The 8,451-nt window shown below is 47.0% G+C and overlaps 1 pseudogene; it reads right to left on the reverse strand.

Moving 5' to 3' along the window:
• Positions 1-5,459: 5,459 nt before the first annotated feature.
• On the reverse strand, positions 5,460-7,510 carry LOC115374354 (protein asteroid homolog 1-like; annotated as a pseudogene).
• Between the last annotated feature and the right edge of the window lie 941 nt (positions 7,511-8,451).

The raw sequence follows: 8,451 nt of genomic DNA on the forward strand, positions 1-8,451 counted from the left end.
ATGTGTGTGTATTTGTGTAATCCACAAATTTATGCGAAAAAAACAAACAAACAAACAAACAAACAAAAAAACAGTGAAACCAGCTGTTCTCCTCCTGTGGGATCCAGTCTGAAGGAAATCCTGCTGGTCTGAGTCCAGAACCCCAATCTCCTCCTCAGCATCTGGACTCTGAAGAGACGTTGCTGTGACTTGGGCCGATTCAGAAGAAAACAATCTGCTGATTCTGGGCTCAGATCAGCAGGATCTCCTTGTTCCTGAATCCCATGTCAGAGTAGAATCTGCTGAGGGGCTCAGCTGCAGGCCTGAGACACGGCCAGCAGGGGGCAGCACAGGTGAAGCCACGGACACAGAGGAAAGAAATGCTAAGAGTTTGTTCTCTGTAAATGTGTGACTTTATAGTGTCAGAATTTTCACGTTTTTTCCTCATAAATTTTCTGACTTTAATCTTGAAAATTCTTGGAATATCACACCCCTTCCCTGGCTCTCAGTTCGGTTCAGTTTAGCTTTATTTATCCCAGTGGGGTAATGCAGTGTGCTAAAACAACAGGACTGGACACAGTCGTTAAGAAGCTAAAAAGTTAAAAAAAAATTAAAGAAGGTACATAAATAAATTAATTGTACAAAATGACAAATGCATGTGAGGCAGCATCCAGAACAGCCCATACAAGGCAGCGAAAGTGCAAACAGCGAGCATCATCATCATCATCATCATCATCATCATCATCAGCATCATCATCATCATCACCATCACTATCATCATCATCATCACCGTCAACATCATATGATGCAGCACTAATAGTGCTCAATAATAAGTCAAGAAAAAACAAGAACAGCAGCCAGGTAAATAGCCACAGGTACAAGTTAAATACAACTCCTCCCCTGATGTGACTTCAGAGAGGAAATGGCTGTGGGGATAAAGGAGTGTTTGTACCTGTTGCTTTTAACAGAAGGAAATCTGAGCCGGGAGCCAGGGGGTCAAAACTGGAACTCAGAATGTGAGAACCGTCTGATAGAATGGCATTAGCCTTCCTGACTATCTGCCTGTGGAACAGGTCAGATAAAGTAATCTCATCCAAATGATAAAAAAAAATTGCACCAAGAAAGCTTTGGCTGTTGCTGTCTGCTTCTTTCTGTCCAAAATAAATAAAGGACACAGACAGGACATTGCAACTCACCACAGAGAGTCAGTTCCAACCTCGGCGCTCCTGTTTGCGGCCAAGCTCTGGGTTTTTGGGCTGGTGGCCTCGCTCTTTGGCTTTGTGGCGAGTCACCAGCACCCAGTCTCCACCCTGGTCTGCCATCGCCGCCTCCCTGTCTTCGTCCGGGAGGTGCAGCTGCTCCAGGTTGGCAGTCAGATCCTCCAGAGTGTGTGTGGTTCTCCTGTGCTGTGGAGCGTCTCCTCTGCCCCTCCCTGCGGCCGTGGAGGCTGAGGTTCCTTGATGCCGGGCCTGCTGCACAGCGGCCAGCAGGGTTTGGTAGAGCTCCAGGCTAGAGGACGTCAGGAAATGCTCAGGTTGCATCCCCCTCCTCAGGCTGTGGGCCAGCTGGTGGAACAGCTTTCCCTCATACAACCTGGAGAACAACAACAGAAGACAGTTGGAACCACACAACATCAGCTAGAGCAGACTCATGAGAATGAACTGGGGCTGAACGAGCCCCCACCGTTTTACACTTCCTGCCTGCTGAGTCCGAGTCCCTGCTGCTGTTTGAACGCTGGACAAAAGGCTGAGCTGCTCCAGGCTCCTGGTTCTTAAGGCTTGTACTGAGTCTGTTGTAGGGGAGCATTACTGTCCTGATACTGAGCTTCAGACAGCAGAGAAACCTGCAGCACTGACTGCAGAGCTGCTGTTTGCTGCTCAGTCTCTTTCAGCTGCAGAGCGAGGTTTCCGTCCAGTCGGCTGATGTGCTGGGAAACTTGACCCATCGCTTGATAGTTTGACCCAAACACTCTTTATGATGCTGTTAGTAACTGTGGTCTGGTGTTGGTTGTAGTGATTGGCTGTGCAGTCTCACCTTGTGCCCTGAGGCTCAGGCAGAGGGACGCCCAGCAGCTGGTTGAGCTGCATGCTGAACATCACACAGGAGTGCCACTGGTTGAAGGCGTGAGCCACATCTTGATCCAGACTGGGTGTAGCATCTGTGTTCTCCACCTGCAAAGCTACAACACACACATCACTCAATAGTTCATCCACATGCTGTACTTGGAGAAGCTGTTGGCTTGTGGCTCTCAAAGTGTATGTGGGTGTAGCAGTGTTTTTTGTGCATGTACAGATATATCTAAGGTCAAAGGCCAGGCACTTTAAAGTTTGCTTTCTGTAGGCCAAAATGGTCAAAAAAGTGTTTCATTAAATTGTAAATATTGCTGTTTGCTTTGGTGTAAAACAGGGGGGTGTACTCTCTCCTGCGGTGTTTGCCATTTATATCAACGGTCTAGCTCTAGAACCCAGAAGGCAGCTGCTGGTGTCGGAGTGGGAGGCTGTGTGGTTTGCACTCTGTATGCAGATGATACAGTCCTGAAAATGACATGGTGTGCTGTTGGTGTAAGAAATGGAGACTGAAGATAAAACTCAGGTTATGCATCTCAGGAAGAGGGTAGAGTGACAGTCTCAGTTTAAAATTAATTTTCCTTCAACATTTTTGTCATACACTGCTTACTATTAATACTTAGCACTTATTTTCATCTTTCATTCATTCATTCTTTCCCCTGCGGCACTTCACGCTTGGCATTGTTTAGTTTAATGTGTTCGTTTTGAGTGGAAAATCTGACTGACGGCAATCATGGATCTTGCTTTATGGGAGATAATCTGCTTGTTTTGGGGACTTTTAAACACGTATTTCACTCAAGGATTTAATGACAACAATTCTCCAGGCGCGTAGCCCCTGGAATCAACTACAGCAGAGAGGGACCCTTCTGCTGTTGCACAATCATGTTTCAGCGTCTGCTTCTGCTGTCATCGTATCGATCCTGGGTTGTTTAAAAATAACCTCGGAAAGGAATAAACAAAGGAATAAACAACGGATGAAGCGCAAACGTGGCTGTAAAAGTAGCATCCGTCAACGGCTCAAAAGGCAGAAGAACAATCCTCCCCTGCCTGCAACGCTGTTGATCAATGCGCAGTCCCTGAGATCGAAATCAGATGAACTGGCTGCCAACACCCGCTACCTTCATGAGTACTGGAACGCTTGTGTCCTTGCAATTACTGAGACACGGCTGGACAACAACACAGCCTCCAGTGCGGTGGAGCCAGCTGGTTTCTCTGCCTTTGGAACTGTGTTGGGCTGTCAAGGTGAGAGAGCAACTGTGCACCCCTGATTAGGGATGGCGAAAATGGAAAATTTTCTTGGTCGATCACCGGGCCTCATTAATCGGTTTATTTCGGTTAACCGAGAATATTATTTTACTGTCTGTAAACCATAAAAGAATAACCGCAACAAATAGAAGCTAGCAGCGCTAGCACCGGCGCCATTGTCTTGCCCCGGACGCATACCACTACGTCCACGACTGACATAAGCTTGGCTTGTTTCTCCCGTAGATATCTATAATATCTATAATATAATTATAATATACTATAATATAATTATTATCGATATCTATGGTTTCTCTGGTCTGTCTCTACCGAGCTGAGCTCTGTGCGTAATGACGTCATCGAAACCCGGCAGAGCGTCCCGTCGCCATGTTTACCGTATTAAACATGTAAGCGCAAGAGCAACTTCTCCGCCTTCAGGAACAGTTGGAATTTTTCGATCGATAAAACCTTACGGTAGTTACGGTATTTACAATCTGACATGTGCATTTGTGTCGGCGACGACACGTTCGGACTCGAGTGCCTGTAGAGAGAGTGGCGACAACTCCGTTCACTCCAACGGTTCCGTTTTTTCACAGCAATGGCGGCGTAAGGAGACCCTCTCTCTACAGGCACTCTAGTTCGGGTTTTAAAGGTTTTTAACCGACAAGATTATTCGGTTAAAGTTCAAACGGTCAACAACCGGTCAAACGGCCACCGGTTAGCATCCCTACCCCTGATATAGAGCTGCTCTCTGTCTCACTCCAACCCTATTATTTACCAAGAGAGTTTCCTCAGATCTTTTTTTTACCTTGGTGTATATTCACCCAAAGGCCCAATTATATTAAAGCTACTGAAACTATTTTTAACACTTGACAAAGACTTGAGGCACTCTCTCCTGATGCGCCCAAGTTCATTCTGGGAGATTTTAATAAGTGTCCTGTTAAAAAGTTCCTGGGCACATGTTATCAATATGTTGATTTCCACACCAGGAAGAAAAAGTCACTTGACTTATGTTTTGGACCTGTGAAGAACACTTATACGGCAACCCCACTTCCCCACTTGGAGCATCTGACCACAATGTGGTTTATCTCCGTCCTACTTACCAGAGGCTGCTTGAGAGGGAAATAAAGTATAAAGACTGTTAAAGTGTGGGACAATGAAAGTATTATGGCATTGCAGGGCTGCTTTGATTGTATTTTATGGGAAGTCTCTGACAGCCCTGACATCAATGATAAGGTAGCGCCAGTGTCTGATTATGTCAATTTCTGTGTGGATTCTGTGTTACCCACTAAGTCATTTAAAGTTCATTCCAGTGATAAGCCTAGGCTGTCCAGTGAAGTAAAGAAGCTAATTATCCAAAAAAGGAAAGCTCATAGAAATCAGGATGAGCATGCAAGAAGGGAGCTACAAAGAGAAATTAAAACACAGTTTTCTCTGGACAAACACAAATACAAACTTAAGTTAGAGGCCTCCATATCTTCCAGAAATTCCAGAGAAGCCTGGCAGGAAGTTAAAAAGATGACAAGTATATCTCACAAGGGCAGGGGAAAACCCCCCTCACCCCTAACGGGAGTAAAGGAACTGAGATGGCAAACCAGCTAAATGCCTTCTTCTGCCATTTTGAGAGTAATACTCCTGTTGCTGAGGCCCCCACTGTGTCACCCTTTCTACTTCCTCCTCCTCCAAGCGTTGAAATCGAGGAATTCCAAGTCCTTCAGCTCTTTAGAGGCTGTAATGTGAGGAAAAGCCCTGGGCCACATAATATCTGTGGTAATGTTTTAAAGAATCGCGCTGAACAGTTAGCCCTTGTGTTCACTGAGATTTTTAGTTCCTTAGATTATTTCAAAATTGCTCTGATTTTTTTTTTTGGTGTTAAACCTTTCATGTTTTCTCAAGATTTTATATTTCTTAATGTATTTCTATGCCTCTGTAAAGTACTTTGAATTGCTTTGTGTATGAATGGGAGTATACAAACAAACTCGCCTTGCTTTCATGGTGATGGCTGCTGTGTGTGTGTGTGTGTGTGTGTGTGTGTGTGTGTGTGTGTGTGTGTGTGTGTGTGTGTGTCCTACCTGTGCTGGTGTGTGTGGTCACCAGTCCCAGCAGCAGAGCCTGCAGCAGGTGCTGGTGTGGAGTGGGGCTCGCATTCTGCATCCAGTAGTAGGTAACAGCCACCAGGAGGCGCAGGTGAGGCTCCACGCCCTGAAAACTGGACGGCTCCACCTCCAGAGCCTCCATCAACACCCGGACACGCTGTGAGAGCTCCGCCTGGTGGAGCGGGACAGACAGTGCAACACAAATGTGAATAGTTTTTTGGCCAAGAGCCAAAAAAACTATTCATAATAACTTTACAAAGATCTCACAAACTGGAGCGCTCTTTCGGTCACTGTCAGTCACGGTCATTTATTTTTTACATTTATAACTGACCCTCTCAGCCGGCCTGACTGATTAACTGCTGTTTGTGGATTCTGTGACTCGGTTCACGGCACAACAAGCTGAAGTCTCCAAAATCCACAGATCAACACAAGCCAGAGCACCGATGTTATTTGGTTCTCACAGAAGATCCAATCATTTAGGACATTTAAAATATCTTTGGACTGGTGGCTGGTCCAAAATATTTGATGCTGGAGCACAGTTCGCTCAGACAGACAGACAGACAGACAGACGGGCAGGCAGGCAGACAGACAGATAGGCAGACAGACAGGCAGATCTTGCGTCATGATCACGCATCAGGATGCATTTTTCATTGGTCTACTTATTTTCAGGAGATTAATTTGCGAGATTAAAAACGCAGCCTAAATTTACAAGAAAAAAAAAATCACAAATTTATGAGAAAAAACATGAAAATTTAGGCCTAGAGTTTTGTCCCTACAGTAGTCCTCACATCACATCGTACTGATGTGATGTGCTCTTTAATAGCATTGCTGTTGTTGTGCGTAGTAGTAAGGTGGTAGTAGCGTATATTATGACTGTAAAAATGAAGATACCTTATCCAGGGAGTCCAGGCTCACCTGCCCAGCGGCTCCTCGGCAGACCGACCGGACCATGATGATGGCCGGCATGAGGCCCTCCCGGTCGCACTCCTCCACCTCCTCCTCGCCCAGCAGCAGCCCGTACATCACCTGGCGGATCGGCCGGGAGGTGAGATGGGCGCTGGGCAGGCTGCCGTGCTCCACCATGACAGGAAGGCGGACCCTCCTCAGCCGCAGCACGTTCAGGATGGCTTTGTTCAGTCGGCCCTCGGTGAAAGGCAGGCGGAACCAGTCCGGGACCAGACCCTGGTCCTCCGGAGGGAAGGGAGGCACTGTCCCGTCAGTAAAGAACCGGCTCAGGGCGCTGGGAGGCAGCTGGTACTCCTCCATGCCCACAGACAAGCGCTGCAGGACCTCCGCCTCTTTCTGCCTGCTCATCTCCCCCATCAGCCTCAGCGCCGCCACTAGGGCCTCCTGGGGCTCCTGGAAGCCCCTCAGCCAGCGGAGCAGCGCCTCCAGGTAGCCTGATCTGGTTTTCTCATGGGCTCCCACGTGGAGGGACACCCCCATGTCCCGCAGCTTCACATAGTCGTTCCCAGCCAGCGCGGCGAAGGCGGGCAGGACGCGGCGCTGGATGTTGTAGAAGGAGCAGAAGCTGGAGGCGGTGTATTTCTTACAGGGGACGTAGCCTTCCTGCTCCGCCACCTCCCACTGGAAATGGGGGGTGGGCAGCAGCCCCGCCGGCAGGTCAAAGATGTAGAAGTCGCTGTCACCGGAAAGCACCGGACACTGCCACTCACTTGCCAGGGCGGCGACCTCCTGGTCTGCCTCTGAGAAGGACAGGGCCACCGGGACCTCCAGCCGGACCAGAGTCTGTCTGAGCAGCCAGTTGTACATCAGGGGCAGGATGTTCCCCTGAGTCGGCCTGCCCAGTGACTTTTCATGGGCTGTTTGGATCAGTGCCTCGGATCATTTTTTCTTGGTTTCCAGCTTCTTATCAGTGTGGTCATCGCCTCCGTCCAGCACCACGTAGGGCTGGATCCCGCAGCCCCTCAGCGCTTTGACGAACCTCTCGATCAGGTCCGCATACGCAGAATACTCCCCGCCGTACGTCTGCTCCAGACCCGCGCTGCAGTACAGATGGAACGGCAGGTTACGGCCATCCACCACCAGCCGGCTGTCCCTGAACTGGACGTCCCGGTAGATGTGACTGTTGGCCTTGATGAAGCTGGTCAAGCCTTGAATCCCCATCCTGGTGTGCGCAACAGAGCCAGAGCAGCACTCTATAAACCAGAGTTAAGTTTCTTTTCCTTAAGTTTCACTCTCCTGGCCGCACTAATGAAGTCAGGGAGCTGCCAGGACATGATTTCCGGATTAAACTATGAAACTTGTTTTCATTTCCTCATTTGCTCACCTGCAAGTGAGCAGCAGTTTGGGTTGGGCTTGATTCATGTTTATCTGACGGTGACCAGACGCTGTGCAGTGCTGCTGTTTGGTGTGTTTACTGACTGTCTGTGGAAAGTGGCAGCGACATGAGGCCTGCGGCTCAGAAACCCTGCAGCACATCAGACTGTGACAAACTGTCGGTAAGAGTCACTCCACCAGACCGAGGGATTTTGCTCTACAGAGTCTGATATGAAAATTATATGAAATCCAATCAGCAGTAGTAAATAAATAGTAAATAAATAAATAATAAAAGAAAAAATAAAATAAAAGAAAAGAAAAAATACCTGGAAATAAAAAGTATTTAAAAAAAAAAAAAAAAGAGAACTATATTTACAATTATTAAAACGACAGGCTATATTTAAATGGCCAGATTTCTTGTGTTTAATGCTTGTCAAAGGCATCTGAACAAGCATCCAGAACATAAATAAAACATTCTCAGAAAATTGGTAAAAATAATCAGTAGTTACATTTCTGTTTTTATTTTATTTGATAATTTAAAAAAAAAATCTCTTTTTTGAATCAAATTTCCGGGTCATCTTCTTGTAAACTTTTATTAATTTCCTGTATATTCCTGGGTCATTTCTTCGTGAAAAACATCTTTCACAAGTGTTTAAAACGTCCATCCGGGTTTGAAAGGGTTAAATAAAGATGAAACACACAAACACAGGGAGGAAAGGCAGCCGACGGCGTTTATTGCAGAATATATTAATAAGACAATCAGATGTGAAATTACAACAGCGTCTAAA

This window comes from Myripristis murdjan, chromosome 16 (assembly GCF_902150065.1).
Source record: "Myripristis murdjan chromosome 16, fMyrMur1.1, whole genome shotgun sequence".
Classification (NCBI taxonomy): domain Eukaryota; kingdom Metazoa; phylum Chordata; class Actinopteri; order Holocentriformes; family Holocentridae; genus Myripristis; species Myripristis murdjan.